This window comes from Manis javanica, chromosome 4 (assembly GCF_040802235.1).
Source record: "Manis javanica isolate MJ-LG chromosome 4, MJ_LKY, whole genome shotgun sequence".
NCBI lineage: Eukaryota > Metazoa > Chordata > Mammalia > Pholidota > Manidae > Manis > Manis javanica.
The window spans coordinates 68,276,542-68,295,176 of NC_133159.1; the positions used below are offsets into that span (position 1 = coordinate 68,276,542).

General features: G+C 36.8%; 1 long non-coding RNA gene across 1 annotated transcript in view; it reads left to right on the plus strand.

Moving 5' to 3' along the window:
* The window catches only part of LOC118971353 (uncharacterized), a 137,032-nt gene extending 119,231 nt beyond the window's left edge, over nucleotides 1-17,801 (plus strand). The window contains exons 3-4 of the long non-coding RNA XR_005059756.2: nucleotides 1,929-1,997; nucleotides 16,676-17,801. This is a non-coding gene — a long non-coding RNA (uncharacterized lncRNA). The remainder of the gene's footprint in view (nucleotides 1-1,928; nucleotides 1,998-16,675) is intronic.
* The last annotated feature ends 834 nt before the right edge of the window (nucleotides 17,802-18,635 follow it).

Consider the following 18,635-nt stretch of genomic DNA (forward strand, 5'->3'; position numbering starts at 1 on the left):
GGGTATTGCAGAGCCCACCCATGGTCCTTTTGGTTAACTCATTTGAGTAGAACTGGTTTCAATACAGCCAGGATGACCACTTGATGGCAATGGATCTCCTCAAGCTTAAGGGTTATTATAATTTGTTATAAATTTTTTTATTTGTATATTTTATTATGTTATTATGGAATTTGGTTACAGTGTTTCAGCTTTCTCGCACAGGGACTATTGCAGAGGATAAGGGCACATAGATTGAGAGGTGAGAATCCTAGAGGGGTGGAGTGTGGATAAAGTGAAGGTTGCTATGGCCAGGATTCTCACCTGGCCCTGGTTGGCTAGCTCACTACACACATGTAGGCAATATGATGCTATTGAATTGATATAAAGAGCTCTGCCCAGTGCTCTGGGTGACCCAGTGGCATGGCTGCATGGGCTTCATGGCTGCAGGAGAGCAGAGGCTGGAGTGGTGGCAGCACTGAGGACAGACTGAGACAGCTATGGAGGTAGAGAGGCCCAGAGGCAGAGACCAGCTTGCTGCATGCAGACTCGCTCTGAGTGGATGGGATTCTAGTGATTGACCTGCCACTGTGGGACTAAAATTTGGTATAAACCCTTCCACCCCCGGAACGTTCCATTGTCAATTTTCGGTCTCATTGAATCCAGAGTGAACTTGCCCAGGGCTGAAACCCATTGGCAAGACATCAAGTAAATACTAGCTGCTAGAATAGCCATCAATAAATAATACATATACATACCATCAACACATACAAAATCAATTAAATATACTCACTTCATTAACAAAAATGAATACTTATCTGCTACAAAGATGGGATGGTCTGGAGTCCTCTGTCACACATCTGATGTTTAGCTAAGTGTCATGTCAGGTGGTGAAAATAAGTTGGAAGGCCCATGTTAGCTGGAGATTGCAAAGTGGGGAGAAGTAGACAATAGCTGATAAGGAAAGAGATCTTATTACTAATATTAAAAAGTAAAGTTTCTTCCCTGTCTACCATCATCTACTAGGTTTGGTTTAAGAAATATGTAATGTTTCTTTTGAACCTTTAATCACTGGCAACCGATACTAAAGTAAGATGAGTAAACCTTTCCTGATGCTCTGGAAAAGCATAACTGACCACCAAAAAAACAGGCAGTGGTTCTCATAGACAATTAAAGCAAACAAAAACTTTGTAGGATCTGTGTATGTTAATATATGGCCACTGCATATCTGAAGAATACAGTTACCCAAAAGAAGAAGAAAAAGAAAATCATCAGATCCATTGTATTTCTTTACATTTAAAATGTTTCTTGAATTCACTTTAGTACTAACTTTATAAAGTCCTCATATTTGGAACGGTCATCTCAGAGATAACGGTGCGCCCTCTCTTTCCCCCAGGGAAAGACTTGCTTCTGATCTGCCCTCCCATCTGCATTTACTAAAAGAATAGATTCTCAGCTTCTAATGGTCAAAGTTTGGCCTTTTCCCTCCTATCACTAGGACAGAAAGAAAGGGGGTTCCCAAGCAATGGTGGCAGTTTCCAATGTCTGGCCTGTACTTTCACATTTAAAGTAAGCAGGTGGCACTGATGGGCTGTCTAATGACTAACAAGATAAGAGTGCAATTGATCTCCACATTAACCTGTGTCCACAGGTGGGTGGGAGCTGGCTCCTCCCTCATGGGTTCAGTTACATTGTTTAGCTCCAGGGATCAGTTTGGAACTAACTGTTCCCTTTTTTTTGTCTGTAGCTGAGACTTAAAAAGCACAGGGGCACAGATGCTTGATTCCATGTCATCTAAATTCTATCCTCTCTGGGCCTCCAGACTGGTAAATGCCTTTATAAATTCGAATCTAACTCAAACCAATATTTAGTGCACATGTGAATGTGTCAGGAATCCTATTGACATTTTTCATGCTTAATCTGAACTCCGGGTTTGTCTGCCTTCCTTCTAGGTCACAGACCACTTACTCTAGCCCTCGCAGCTAGTTCTGAAGAACATGGAGCCTTCATAGATTCACAAGGTAAATGACTCACTTCAAAATAAAACATAATGTATTCAGTTACAGTGGGAATTCCAGGATTGTTTAATGCGTTGTCCTTTATTTTATCTATTGGTGACATTCTAAGTTATGATACTGGGTAATTTTTTAATAGAGAATTGAATCATGATCTTGGGAAGTGCTGACTGAAAAATAAACTGCATCTGGGGGTTGCATCTCTGCAGAATCAGGTCACCTATTATATAAGGTTAAGGTTGGCTACCTACCTCAATTTCTTACAAAAATATTCTTGTGCCCTTAGGAAGCTCCTGCCCTGGGGTAAGCCAGGATATCAGAAATCACATGGTCAAGTGGAGAGTAATTAGATCTGTCATTTTCATGAATGAAGCCCAAATTTATTAGGATGCATGCCTTTGTAGAAGTAGGAAGAAGTACAAAACATCCCAGTAAGGCAATTTCTACTGCAGGTGGTATCAGATGGGGGAAGAGTGGTATAAAGGGATTTATAAAGGCTGGCCTCATGTTTCTATTTCTCTGAATCACAGTCATCATTTGCTTTCCTGCTTGCTAAATAATTGTATATTCCTAGAAGCTATCTATTCTATATTAAGATAGACTCGCACAGGATCTTTGAGATCACCTGTAGTAAAATGATGAAAAGCCTAGGCTTCAGAACTAACCTAAACTGAAATCGTGTTTCTACCAGTTACTAGCTATGACACTGTGGGTGTCAATTTTCTCATCTACAAGTGAGATAAATAATAGTACTCACTTCTAAAAGCTGTGGATAGTATAAACAAATGAGTAGATGTAAAGCATTTAAAATATTGCCTGGCACCTAGTAAACTCTAAATTTACTGAGTACCTCCTCACTGTGTTTGTTTCAGTTTTTCAATTTTCCTTTAGTCTAGAAATTCTGTGATTGGGGTTGTGGGAATTAAGGGAACCAAATTCCTAATTCCCTTGCAGCAGCCTCTCCCTCCTACAGGAGATATATATATATACACCTCTCATGCAAATTCCAGGAAGGAATATATCTGTCATTCCATTGTCCTTTGAATGGGTCCCTGGCTAGCCCGTTGGTGGTGTGACATGTATTGTGACCTGAAAGCGGGGCATCTGCCAGCTGGGCATATAGTGTGGTGGGGGAATCAATTAGAGAACTCAAAAAGTCTCCATTTCAGAAACATTCAAACGTGAATTGGCATAGAGTTTCAGGAAGCAAAACAAAAAGGGACCTACAAAACAAAGAGCCTTTCAAGCAGATGGAGGCATGGTTCTTCCAAATCACAAGCAGATGATTATCATCACCGTTAGAGCTTAATGAACCTATCTGTGGCTAATGATTTCATCTCTCCAGCAGATCTGCCAATACTCCATGATCCCACTTGTATTGGTCCTTCTCTTCTAAGAAGTATAACCATGGGTACTGGCTGGTCAGAAAGAGCTACTGGGTTTTCCCCTCCTCCATTAACAAAAGCGTATTTCTCAAATCCGCCATACCCCTCTTTCCCCTCTTTCCATTCAGGATTGAAGGTAACAGATCAATGAAAATAACACCAGTGTATAGTTTACAGAACCCTGGAACACCTAGGTTCAATCCAAAAGTGATCATCAACTGCTCTCCAACCTAGTTTTCTCATCTCTAAAATGCAATTGCTCACTATCCTATTTCCAAATATAACTTTAAAGATAAAAATATGTGAAATTGGTCTTTAAACATACATAAGGATATGGTTTATTTTACTTAATTTAGATATTTGTACAAATACTGTCATTGATTATGGCTATATTTTTATTTTAATAACTCAAGTGCAGAAAATGATCTAAGTTTTAAGCAACTTATCTGCTAATAGTATTTAGACAGTATTAACTCAAATAAGACCTAAACTGAAGTTAGAATCTTTTAAAAATTAACCACACTATTATAATATTTAGTCAACAATGATGCTAGTGTTAAAATCACTTAGGGCAAAATTTGGCAAAGTAGAAATAATTATGTATTTTCTAAAAAATAGGTATTAACAATAGATTATTTATTGGAAGAGACAAATTTTAATAAAAATAATAGATACCATTTGTCATCATGATTGTTCCTCCAATTTTGGGGTGAATATTTATTTCCTTTTCCTATTTTTAGAATATATCCAGTAAATATAGTAGATCTTAACATCTTGAAAAATAATGAGATCAATATTATTGTTTCAATATAGTCTTGTATAATATCATGCCACTGTAATATTGAAACTAAGGCAAATAATAGTGAAAGTGGAAGGGATAATGTTAGCTATTAAGACAATGCGTTTGTGTAATACTTAAGAAATTTTGAATTGTTTCATGTTAAACTATTCCAGCATAACTTTTAGAGTGTCTTTATGCTATAAATAAACTTTGATTGCTATGGTAATATAAGAAACATGAATGGATAATGTATTACAGGGATAAGATTCCCTTTTAGCCAGCTTTTCAGGAGAGTGTCATCGTTAAAAATACATGGCTGGGATACATTACTGAGTTGTAATCCCAAATCTGCATCTGAACTTTCTGAGTGATCTTGAGCAATTATCTATCGGACTAAAATTTTTGATACACAGGTTGAAAAAATAAATAAAGGAGCCTCAAAAATTCCGGCTCATTTTTAGAAAAGACTTAAAGGAACAAAAAATGCCAAGCAGACTCTGATGTACTGCAAACCCACATTCTGCAGCCAGTCTTTCCACACACCTGTCTGCCCTTTTCATATTCACTGGAGTCTTTAAAATCACAAAAGAAAGCATCAGCTAAGTTTACTTTTTAGTTTCACCGACTAGATATTTGGTGACCTTTTTTTAAAAATGTCATTCCACTAATTTTATTGGGGAAGTCTGTAATATGTCCAAAAGTGTACCACAACAAAGAAGTAGAAAAAAAGCATATAAAGTGTGACCTCTGCTCTCTGCAGTTTATTAGTAGAGGTAAAATCAATATATGCAAAATAAATATCACCATCAGAAAAAAAAAATAGAGGTATGTGCTCCTCTCAGTATTATGAATTTTGAATTTTGTAGGAGTTCTGATGGTAGAGTAAGGATCCAAGATGGGGTTGATAGAGAATACAGCTTGGATATGCAGTGCTTCTCTGGGCTAAATAACTATGGTTCTGTATTTGTATTACCTGGTCTCTATGTAATGAGCTGTTTGACAACTAAAAGCAAAGCAAAGTAATAGGTAAACAGACCAAGCAATTCACCGTGAAAGCCAGGTAGGTCACAGCAAACGAGACCTTCACTCTTCCACAGCCAGTGAAAACAGGAATCGACATCCCACCAAAATCTCAAGTTCAGAGTCTGAGGCTTTCCCCTCCGAGTGCAACAGTGAAGATTCCAGGATGGGGTGAAAAGAATCCATTCCCCTCAGAGAGAACCACAGCTATTTTAGCTGAATTCAAGCCTTTCAGACCCAGATGTTGGGCTGGGGTGTAAAGCTCACTGAGTAACCCTACTTATCTGAAACAGAAACCCAGATTCTCTGAGGCTCCTCAAGCATAAGCACCTCACCCCAAGGCCTCAGTCTCCTTAGTGGTCTCTGCTGGCCCATCAGCTCCTTTCTTTGGGTTTCTGACCAGTCTTGAAGTGAACCAATTAAGAAAGGGGAAGGTAGTGCCACTGAACTTCAAAGAGAAGGATGTGGAAATGTGTAAGATGCATCCCTTTCATACCTAGTTTTAGGAATTAATCATTTGGAATCTAAGTAAAAACAGATGATTCTCATATTAATAATCCAAAACTTGACAAGTACAAAGAAAACTATAATTAGATATTGTTCTTTAAACTCTAAGTTGTGTTGTGTTGTGAAAGTAAACTGTGAGTAAGCTGATGAAAATAATAATTGTGGCTACCATTTATTGAGAGTTTATTGTAGGCCTAGCACTCTGTTATACTTTATCTATCTCTCATTTAATCCTCATAAAATCGATATTAAGAAGGTATTGTCCCTGATTTAAAGATAAAGAAATTAGGCTAAAAATTTTAATTTGATCAAATTTAACAAGTAGCAGAGCCAGGATTTGAACGCATGTCTTTCTGAGGCAAAAGGCCATGCTCTTTCCATTATGTATACTACCTTTCAGACAGCACTGCCTTACTGTCTAATGATACTCTCCTTATATAGTCAGGTATACCAGGAAGATGACTGAGTTGACAGTTTTATTGCATGTATGTACATTAACATCAACCAATACTTATTATTTAGTCCCATGAAGTCAATGAATGTTTTGCAAGCAGATGGGCTACAGATTCAGAAAAATCAATGGATATTTGACTAAGCCAGTGAATTATGAAGAGTAAAAGCAGTGTATGTGCTTTTTCTTAGAAGTAAAGGGAAAGCTATAGTGTTAATAAAACAGACCCAATCCTAATGACTTAGAGTTCCCCCCAAGTAGAAATCAATCTGTCTCTAAGGTTGATTTTCCTCATTCCATAAACTTATTTCCCAGTGGAGTTTCTTAATTTTGACATATAAAATACAGAATCCTGTCATGGCTCTTTACTTTCAGATTCAAGGCCAGTTTACTTCCTAATCTCTTCTCATTTATTACTCACTTTCATGTGAGGCTCACTTGGTCTTGTTTTCACAGTCCTCATGTTCTCATACACTAGCAGGCTGTTCTTACTGTCTGGAAGATCTTCCATTGATCTTACCTTTTTTTCCTCATGTCTGTCAAATATGCACAGCCTTCAACTTCTAGGGTCTGCAGTTCTGATTTTGCCCAAAGCTTTCCCAATTAATTAGATATAAAGCATTGTAATCTTTCTATGGGAATCACCTTTTCTCTATTGCCAAAGGCATTACCGTTGGTAAAATGTACTCATTTTGTATATAACAGTGATTTCAACTGTAGATTTTACTTTTCATTGATCTGTTTTTTTCTGGTTATAGTAGAAATGCTATTGTAGAAAATTTATAAATATCAAAACATACGAGGAAGAAATGAAAGCCATTGTTTATGCCAACAGTCCAAGAAAAGCATTGTTAACATTTGTTATATTTTTTTCTAGCCTTATTTTTTTTCAGCACATTTGGTTGTGTTTTAACTTAAACTCTCCCTGCCTTAATGTATTTTTATCCTGCCTTGTTTCTGCTAAAATTAGACCTTATAAGACTTGAATTCACCCAGTTCCCCAGATTCATATAAGCCAAGTAGCCAGTAAAAGGGTTGACCATTAAAGGGCCTGCTGAAGCACTGAATCGTAGAAGTCTAGGACTATTCCTATTTGGGATTTGTTTACAAAGATAAAACTCCTATATGGTCCTGTGTGCAACTCCTGGGTAAATGTCTTTGCTTCCTTCATGTGTTAATTTCCTGTTAATTAAAGCCAGTCCATTTTATTACATAAAAGCTATATATGTATGTGTGTGTATATATATATATATATATATACACACACACACACATATATATTCATATTAGAGTATATAAGACATGGCATTATAAAATAATACATCTTACTGATTTCTAAATTAAATTATAGATCTAAGAAACTATTTTGTTTTCATGTAATGTGTAAATGCCTTCTTCAAGTTTTTTCGCATCTGTGAGCCCATCTTACCTACATGGAAGATGAAATTGTCTTGTGCATCTTACACTTTTTAGATAGCTAGCCTTTTTATCCTCCCAGCTTATTTTATCAAGACCTTATCAACTTGCCAATTTTTAGGTTCAAGTTTTTGTCATTTAGCCCTTTAGGAAGGACTTTGCTCTTAGACAATTGATATGCATCTCATTTCTTCCACTGTTAAAAATAATGTTTGATTATTTCATCCAGGTTTAGACATTTATCCAGTTTGGATTTGTTTGCTAACCAGACTTTTAAGACACTAGCCAGCTTTTCCCACAAAAGCATAGAAGTGTGACCTTATAGGAGAAGCAGCTTTACAGTGTCACTCAATAGCTTTGCAGTCTTACTTAACAGCTTTCTCACAATTGGCTGATACAAAGTATATCCTGAGCCCCCAACACACAGCATATGATCATTGGCTATTTGTAAGTGAAAAAAATAATATCCTTCAAGGCCTCAAAACCCATCCCCAAGCAAATAGGACTGCTGACTTACAAAGGCTAAAGGTTTCATAGCTTAAATCAGATGCAAAAACCTTTTTGTTCCACAAAAATGTGTTTCCATAAATTCTACCTCTGTACCTCTTGCTTATGAGAATATCATTTCTCACATTTTTTTTTCTTCTCACACCACCTAAAAGAGATATCAGACAATTCAAGTTAAACCCTGAGTCTAGAACTACTGGAAAATTGCTAAGCACATTCATGCATCTCTAGTGTAGATTTTACAAAGATCAGGGTGCTGAGCCGGATGAGCCTGAGAACCACCCAGCTGTGGGTGCTGAGGTTCCCCCAGGCAGTGGGAGTTCAAGAGGATAATCGTGAGGTGTCAGGACAGTCAAGACACTGCAATATTTTAAACTGCAGACATTCTGTATCAGGGCATATACAGTCAGCAAGAGGTCTGTGTTTTATTGAACTCTAAACTAATTCCCCTTGTTTTATGCTACTGAATGGTTCATTTGCTTTGAGAGCCTCAGGGGGTAAAGGGGAGGGAAACAAATTAAGTCAAAACTGCAAAGACTTGTTAAAACTACACAAGGTGTGTCTAGCTCTCTGATTGTTACATGATACTTTGGGAGGGGAAAAAAAAGTCTGTGGGAATGCCACCCTGACTGATTCCATAACAGTTCACAGCTGATTAAATTAACTTTTGGAACATGCATTGAAAACACAGAGAAAACCAAATGTAATATTCAATAGCATAAACTAATCATTGTTTCATTTTCTGGAAATTGTGCTGGCACCAGGATGTGAAGCAGATGAAAAAAATTCCAAGAAAAACAAAGACATCTCTCTGTAAATCAGTGAAGTTAGTACTGAGTAATGAAGAGCCAGATTTTGCTGTTAAGGACTTGATGTGCACTGATTATGAGCATGTCTCTCCATAATGGCTACCACTTAAGAGTTCCAAGGAGGGACTCATATATGTGGCTAGAGAAAGAAGGAAATAGAAACATTTATGACTTTTGCACCACCCAACACACACAAACACACCCTCACCTAATCCCTGTCTATAAGACTTTATTTATGTAGCTGTAAATTGGGAAATCTCAAGCTTAAAACTCTATTAAATATACAATGATTTAGTGAACTGGTGGGTGAAATATGGCTGGCTTGTTTATTTTTGCTTTTTCTGGCAGTGAATTATACAGAGTCATAGGGAATCCATATCTCTAAAACCAAGAAAAGCTCCTAGTTGTCTGTGGCATCATTAGCAACATTGTGGTGTCCCTTAAGGACAAAGAACATAAATGTTCTCCTGTCACTTACAATTGCATCAAGGAGAAAACCAAAATGAACTTGCAAAGTCATGCACCAGCTCAATTTTGGAAGGAAAAAAATCTTCCTTTGAAGGAAACAAAATCAATCCCCAGTTCAAATTAAATTTGGACTATTCTGTGAAGCTCCAATACACAGCTCCAATAACAATCAGTACTTATGGACTTAAGGTGCAGGAAAATAATGTTTCATTTAAAAGAAATTGAATAAGGATTACTGACAGAGAAAGTTTTGATGCTATTTTGTCATTAGTTAAAGTTAAATCATGCCATTATTATCTCAGCCTTGAACATCTCAATCCCTGCTCTTGTTTTTTTTTTTTTTTTTTCAAAAGCACTAGGAGCCCTTATGCTTGGTTGGGCTTGTGTCTTCATCTTATTAAAACCTTGTCATGCAAATGTATCAGAAGTGTAGCCTGAAGACTTCTGTCTCATGCAAAATGTAGCGTAAATTCTACTGGCATGAAATACTTTGTTATGCACAAACCTTCTGTTTGGTTTGCTGACATTCTTCTTAGTCGGCTCTCATGGTGATTCATTATCTTGTGATATAGATTTCCAAGTATCATCTTTGTATTGATTTTTATATCTTTAATAACCACTCCACAGAAGATGGCTCCACTGGTGTCATTGATCGCATCAAAAATTCAAGGCTTACAGAAATACTAGAGGGCTAATTGGTAGCAGAACATTTCAGACTTAATCTTAATGCAGTCTTAATCTTCCACATTAAACCTACCTGAAGGTTTCCTCTTAGAGTCAACCAGGGGAAGTTTAGTGTGTCGCTGAAAAACACCTGGTGAACAAGCAAGAACATCACAATAAACTTGAAAATGACAGGTAGCAAACATTCAGACATTAAGAGCAATCCTTTCATCTGAGGCCACTGTCCTTGGAATGCTTCTTTGCCTTCCCTTTCTATCATCTTTTGTTCCACTGAGCCAGGTTTGCTTATATGTTTTAGAACCAAAACTGAAAGAAAAGTCCCCCATAATTCTAAAGCATGTGCCACCCAGGGATTTGGTAATTCTCCCAACTTCATAGAAGGGATTCCTCTGCAGAAACTCAGAACGAACATCCTGTTTGTGTAAATGACTTTAAACAACACATTTTGGATTTCCTGTATAGGGCTGGCAAGTCCAGTGACCTAGTATATGACCAAATAAATCACACTTAAACTCATTTCCTTCTAGCACCCCCATTCATAGATCTGCTTTAGGTAATCAGAAACCAAACCAAAGGGAGAAGCAAGTACTTTCTGCAAAGCTTAAGACTAACTTGAATATAAAGTTGGAACTTAGACTTATTGTATAGTTTCAAAAAATTGTTGTGAACCTACTCTGCACCAGTCACTGTATCAGTACAGATGAGTATAAACTGGCATCTACCCTTGAGAACATCACTTCCAGAAGCCCACAGGTAACAGGTAGAAAGGAGACTGGGGTATACATATTTGATAACTAACTCGAAGGAAAGATACACAAGGATGTGGGCTTTGGAACTGGCCAAACCTGAATTATACTCCACCTCCAATATTGTGCTGTGTGACACTTGTTAGACTTCAGCCTCCCTGAAAAATGGCAACAGTAAAAGTTTATTCCTTGTGGGAAAAAAATGTGGCAATGCGTGCAATGCTAAGTATTGGGAATATTATCCAAGCCCACCAAAGGTGTGTTACCTATTAGGAGATGATGAAAGAGGAAGCCATGTTTTGTTTTGTTTTTTCTTCCCTGTAGGAGCTGAAGAAGTCATTTAAGATAAGGTGGAAAAGAGAGTAGGGGAATTGTATATATTCTGTTTTTTGGGGCAAAGTTTATAACAAAGAGCTAAAATTGCATACTATTTCGGCATTGTAGAGGTGGCATCAGACACTGAAGGGACTTTGGAATTTTTAAGACATTTGAAATTAGAATGAATATTTAGAAAGACTGGAAAAGCAAAGGGATGAATCAAGGATGGAGGCCATACTGAGGTATTATAGAGGTCATGGTGAGTGTTTAATATTTAGCAGTTAGGTACTTCAATCGTGAGATTCAAATCATTTTTAAATTGTGAGAAATTGCAGTTGCAAATTTCAAAGTTTCTCATTTTAAAAATGTGATGTAATAAAAAAGAAAATAATAATGTATGTCAATGACACTTCAGTAAAAGATGACATAATCTTGCAAGACAATAAATATGTAAGGGTCTATGGGATTAATTTAGGTATCAGAGCACTGTTAGAATTTATTGCTGAGATTATCTTCAAATTACAAGTACAATAGAAGTGTGGATTTCAAATAATTTTCCCAGGAGGATATAATATGTTAAAAAAAATGGCAAATGCTTTTATTATACAAATTACTGTTCTATTTAAGTCATGATTCTTGTTGCATAGTTACTTGCTTTGCAGAATTCAGTCAGGTGTCTGGCCTGTAAATACTCATTTGTTGATGAAATTCAGTTTGTACTTTTGTTGCATCCTCTTCCCTGAACAGGCTACAACTTTCAAGCTAGGAAAGCAAAACATTTTCAAGCAGTTTCATTATAAATGTTTTCATGAAATCCTTATGTATATGCCTTTGGAGCTGCCCTCCCACAAAACACCCCCTGATTGTATAGTTTCTCAAAGAACTGGTCGCCCCACTTTCCTGCCTCCCATTTCTCCCCCTGAATCCTTTGCTTTCTTCCTCCCTTTTCCTTCTCTGCTGCTGCCTTTGGTTCTTTTTCCATTTCTATTCCTTTTTTCTCCACTTAACTTCCCTGTCTCTTCTTTTTCCTCCCTTTTTCCCTTATCATGCCATTACTTGGACTGAAACTCAATGCACAGAATTGTTAGTTTGATTCCAGTTTTATTTATCCTTTGGATATTTAAAATAATGATCCAGGTAGTTCCCCCAGGAGGGTGCTAAATTCATTTTCCATCTGTTGTAAGAAAGTATTATGACATGAAAGGTAACAAAAATTCTAACCAATTCAGACACTGCAAAATGCAGTAAGGATAGTTTTCCAAACTGAGAAGTTAATTTTTTCCTTAACCTTTTCTTTGTCTTTTTTCCCTTCCCTATTATATTCAAAAACTATTAAAGATCTCTGTAATCCTCAATATAGAAAAACAACTTTAGTTCAATAGTAAATTAATATGGAACATGAGCTTTAATTTTTCATTTCTATGTTAAAAACTCCAAAATACTATGAAAAGAGAGCATAGCTCTCTACTCTTAAAGCAGTAGAAAAGAAGTTATATATTCAATACTAACCAGTTCATTATTTCTGAAAATTTTCTTTCCCTTTTTTTTTGACAGTATTATCTGTTCTTTACCATTGTCAAGGAATTAAGTTTTTATTTATTGATGCAATCATATTATTAACAGTATTTGACTATTGACCAAGAACTCAAAGGATTAGAGCATAGTAAAATGCCACTAACAAAACTGTAATTTAAGTTTTCCTTTTTATTAAATTCCCCTTTAATAATTGCAAAAACTAACAACAACAACAAACAAAAAAATGACAAAGTGACAGTAAACAGAGATTTTCAGACAAACAAATTTTTATGAAAATATAGGGCTTGTATATAAAATGGCTTGTATATGAAAGTTTTGATATTTTCAAAGCTTCTGCTGTTCACGTCTTTTGCCTTCTCATTACAGATCATTTTGTTACACTCTCCAAGTGGAGGCCCCACATCATTCCACAGTGGGAGCCACCTTTGCAATCATTATTGATCCCATTCTTGAAAGCAAATCACATGTCTTTCAACTTGTCACCATAGAATTTATGTAACTTCAAATTGTAAACTGAATGTCCCATAGACAAAGGTGGCATCCTAACTTTCAGTCAGAGAAAAACTGTCATGTTTTACGCAACTATGATGCTTTTACATGGATTATCTTGAATTCTTACCAAATCCCAATATGAGCAATATTACCTTCATTTTACAGATGAGAAAACTGCTAATCAAATCAATATACCAATGTTGCGCAAATGCACAAAATCAGTAATTATTCCATATAGACATTTAGTTCTCTTTGGTAAATACCAATGTCCTGCAAAATAGCAGTTTGCCAATGATTAGTAAATGTTTAGGTTCATTTTTTTTATTTATTGTAGAAAGAACATTTAACCTGAGATCTATCCTCTTAACATAATTTTAAATATACAATGGAGTATGGTTAGCTATAGGCACAGTGTTGCAGTGTTGTACAGTTGGTCTCCAGAACTTATTCATCTTATAACTGAAACTTAAGGCAGCAGAATTTGTGAAATTGACATGTCCCTCCATGGATTAGATTAGATGTGCCTCTAGGGGTTTGAAGAGTCTCCCTTCTCCTTTATAAATGACAGACACAGTAGTCAGAAAAAGGACTAGAATCTTTTAATCTCCTCACTCCTACCAACTTGCCTCTGAATGCCACATCCAACCAAGCAAGACACTTGAGGACACACACTGTAAGAAACATTTCCATGGCCTAATTCTGCCTGGCAAAATTGCTGGAGTTTTCACAGCTTCAGGACCATGTATACTGCTTCCTCAGTCAGGTGTACATTTTATGTCCAGTCAAAAGGAAACAGCAGTACTTGTGCAGATTCTTGACAGCATATGGGCAGGATTTAGATGAATGAATAGTTGCACCTGGAAATCAAGTATCAGCATAGGCAGATCCCTTCTGCTTGCCTAGGGCAGCCCCCACCTAACCCGACTGACCGGGAGGTAGCTGCCAGATCGAACGCAATGCACATGTCTCCCCCGGCTCCCCCTCTTGCCCACACAACCTCCCACCGTGTTCCTTGTCCCTTGGCAGTATTGCAAAGTTGGTAAGGAGTAAAGGAACCCAGAAAATAGAACAAACTATGTTTTTAAAGCAAAACAAACACATCACCCATTGAGCTGTTAAAACTTTTCTGAAAAATAAAGTTTAGTCTTTTAAAAGGTTTTGTTTTCCTTACCTTTTCTAAAACATCAATATTTTTTGTAAAAATCTTTGGTCAAAGATTTAGAAGACTGTCCTTCTTAGCTTAATTTTCAGATTGGCTAAGATGATTGTTGAGCAAGTGCCATCTTAGAAGTCAGCATCAATAATGTCCCAGGCACCAGCCCTGATTCTGCGTGTTGGCATAGTGCTAACTGCCGGTTTATTGCACTGTACACTGAAATCTAGGGTGTTGCTTCTGGTAGGTCACCAGTACAGGATCTTGTTTTTATCTGTTCAAAACGTATTTTTTTCTTAGGCATGTCTTGTAACTTCTTTGTAATTTAGTATCTATATGTATGCTTTAGAGGATAAAAAGATAAAATGTTGCAAATGTGTTGAAAGCTTTTGATCACTCTGAAGCCCTAATTTATCATTCAACATCTCCCATATAAAGATAGCTTTATAAAACCAGCCAAAACAGGGTTTCAGGAGGAGGCTGCCCAGGAATGAAGGAATGAGAAATGAAATAAAACTAACCAGTAAACACAAATTCTTCAGAGCAGAAATGACAGCACTACAATAAAAAAGAAGGAAGGAAGGAAGAAAAGGAGAGAGAGGGAAGAAGGGAAGGAAGGAAGAATAAGCTAGCTTTATTAGTCAAGATTGTCACAGTTCATAGACAAAAAATGCCCAGTTACAAGCAAACTTCAAGTAATGAGCAATGAAAACATCTGGTGATTAATCTTTTTCTTATGTGGTCTATAAATGTGGCATTTCGCTTAAAGTTATCATGTAGTCTGTCTAATTCTTACTCAATTATTCTGTTACTAGAAATAGTATTTATTCATATTAGCACCTTGTTCCTGTATTAACCTTTTAAATATTTGACTTCTATGACTTTATGGTTAGTCAGGATCTAGGAAAGCTCTCCTTACTCTGAAAAAAAACAGACCCATGGCATTTATTTTCTAGAAAATCATTTATCAGTGGGAGGGTAAAGAAAATTAAGAGAGAAAAATAAAACAAGTATTATAAACGTATACAAAAATTAAAAAATCAGTCTTCAAATGCATATGTAACAGGGGAGAGTTGGTGTCAGACAGAAAGGAATTAAATTCTTAACCCCTCCTTTACTAGCTGTACTCCTGGTCTCTCTAAGGCTGTATTTCCTCCTCAGTAAAATGGATGTAATAATTTCTGTGAAATTTAAATCAGGCAAAATGTAGACGAAGTGTTGTATACTCAGTCAGCTCCTGTTAAATGTCATTCCTCCTTATTAAAATGTTTTTTCCTTAAAATTATTTCTACTCTTTGTTGTAAATGATGTTTCTCCAACCTAAGAACTTTTGTTACAAAGCTGTTCCAAAGACAGCCCGGGAAGCCCAAACCTGCAGCTATTGTCTGATTTCCAAATGGGGAGAGATTCTTCTCTGGCCTCTTTCCTCATCTCTCTGAATTAGGAAGGTGTTGGGAACAACTGAGTCTTGTTTGTATTTGTCGTGACTTCTCTCTTTGTGAGATAGTTACCTAAATTAGTCAGTAGAATATACAGACAGCAAATGAACCAGAAATGCGATAATCCCCTGCCCAGTCAGCCCTGAACTCTCTACTCCATGAGGTAGTGCTGCAACTCTCAGGAGATTGATGTGTGTGAAAGCAGTTTAAATTCTTTGCAGGAAAGTCTTCTTAGTGTCATTATTTATTCCTAGCAAGAATGAAAAGATCACAACTATTCTTATTAAAGAAAACTGTATTGAAGCTAACTGTAAACTTGTTTCTGATTGTCCAATAATGTGGAAAGGAAAAAAAAATATTGTTTCCTTCTCTCTCTCTCTTTTTTTAATGCAAACAAACTGAAACAAACCCCATCAAGTGCTCTTCTTTCCAAAGGAAAAGAATTACACACACACACCACAATCATATTAGTTGTATGCCCTATCAGGAAATCTTGAAATGATTGATATTTAAAGTATTATCATCCCAGGTAGAAGCTCCCATTAGGACAAATTTACCAGTTAGTTGCATTTTTCCTCCTCTTTCTATTCTGCAAACACATAATGTAAACCCCAAAGAACCTGCTAGCCGACTTTCTGTTTCTCTATTCAGTGCCTTCCCCTTAGTCTCCCTACCCCTCCTCATTACCGAGCGCCAATTTGTACTTACACTCCAGCCTCTCCCCCAACCATCTCTAGTGGTGTGAAAGTAGAAAAACATCTGAGAATCTGGGCAGCCTATCAGTTTGCTGAGGTTCATTTTAGCTAATCCAGACATCCCGCACAGCAGGGGGAAAACTGCTGCATCTAGTGAAACAAGAGCATGAATAATTAAAACTCTGTTATTAATGAACTTCCAGTCGTTATGTAAATGAAACTGATTTCAAGTCTAATTTGTCAGCCTGAATTCTTTTTCTGTTCTCCCTTTGTCTAGGACAAGAACTCATCATAATGGACTTGATAATACAACACTAGCAGACCTGCTGTGTGCAGTGCCCATCTGAGTTAGAGCTTTTAGCATGGTTAATTGATACAGTTACTCCAGAACAAGTCTATGAGGCATTTTGTGTGGCTCTAAGTTTTAAAAGCCGCTCTTTTTCCCTTTGACAGGGCTGCCTATTCTTCAGACAGACCTCATTATCATTTACCTTTACATGAGGGGTGGCATATAATTACTGCCTAGTAAATAGTTTCTTTTGCAATATCTATGATGTTCAAAGACAGCAGAGTTCAAAAAGGTCCAGGGGAAGGGAAGTCTGTAGCCTTCCGAGAATGACAAATAGCCACCAGGGAGAGAAAAGAAAAGAAAAGAAAAGAAAAAGGAATGCTTGACAAAGCGCAAGACCACGGAGTACCAATCGCCCACTGTTCCACCAAGTGTCACTCATGCTATTGGTGGCATTGTCCAAGTGATACCCTAATGTCTGTGGTCACATATTTCAGCTACATTGTTTAGATCTGCTGTGTTGTTTGTGAAATCATTCACTATTAAGGTGACAGCTTCAGATACGACAATCTGATTTCCTAGAGTCACAAATATTTTACACTACATAGAAGCAATAATTTTTTCAACAGAAAGCTATTCAGCAACGTCAACTCATTGAGAATTTACTGAGCTGGGATCTTTAGATTTAAATTTTGAAAATGCTCCTATATTATTTGGGGAGAAATATGTAAATTAGATATCAGAAATTAGTATTTTGGAGATTTGGCACGTGACTTTTAAAAACAAAGTGTAAATAAGATAAAAATAATTCATGTTTTATATATCTGTTACATTACAACAATTAATTTGGGTTTATGTTTAGAAGGAGGAAAACAATTTATCCATTCAGAAAAATCCTAAATCTTCTACACTGTAGATGCTAATTACATGATTCTTGTTAATCTAGTAAATCTGTCATTAATGGAGTTGTAGCTCACAGTAGTATATTAAGAACTAAAGAACTTTTCTAGATCCCTCAGATACTGGTGCACTGACTCCTAGGGAGTTTTCGATCCCTGTATCACATCTGCTGTTCCTTTGTGTCACTGCAATTAGAGAAGTCTTGTATGCGTTATTTAGCTCTACTATCTTTTGTTATGTTGTAACATTGCTTGGTTTATAGTACTAGAAAATAAATAGTGTCCTAATCACTTTTGTCTAATAAGCAAAGAAAGTGGGCATCTCAGCGTCTGCCTGAATGATATCCTCAGTCCTTCAGAGATCAATCATTATAGACTTGTAACTCACATTCCCCTAAAACATGTCAGGCGTCAGGCTAAACAACGGAAATAAAAATTTGAAAAAGGAACAATCATTTTCTAAAAGGGGAGAAAGATCAATTAACCAATATTTATAACTTGATGTGAAAAGCTGTATATATACCAGAGCTAAACAATTCCCATTTTAGAAAATTCATTCAAGTTACGAATATATAGTGTTCCAAAATGTATAAAGTGTGAGAGAAGCCAAAAGTAATTTGCAGGAAGCCAGGAGACACAATGCTTCAGAGAATACATCCTGTCTACTTTGTCTAATGGCAGAATATTATTGAGCCCAAGCCACTGTTCAGTGTTGGCAAGTGCAAGGGTCTGGTAATAATTTGATTCCTTTTCTCCTGGATGCATTATGTAGCAATCCTTGCCTCAATTTCCCAGCCTGCAAAAGGCACACAGTTATTAGAAAACATGCCTGATTTTCATGATGTCAAAGTATAAGATGAAAGTGTAGGTTAAATAAATTCAGTTCCCCACAGTTTCACAGGGATGTGGCTAGAGCCATGCCACCAGAGCTGGGACAACGCAGTCTGAGGGCGCCCAGCTGGACCCTGCACAAGGGAACCCCTATCTGACAGACACATATGTGAGGCTTGTCTTGAAGGGCCCCTATCTGACAGACACATATGTGAGGC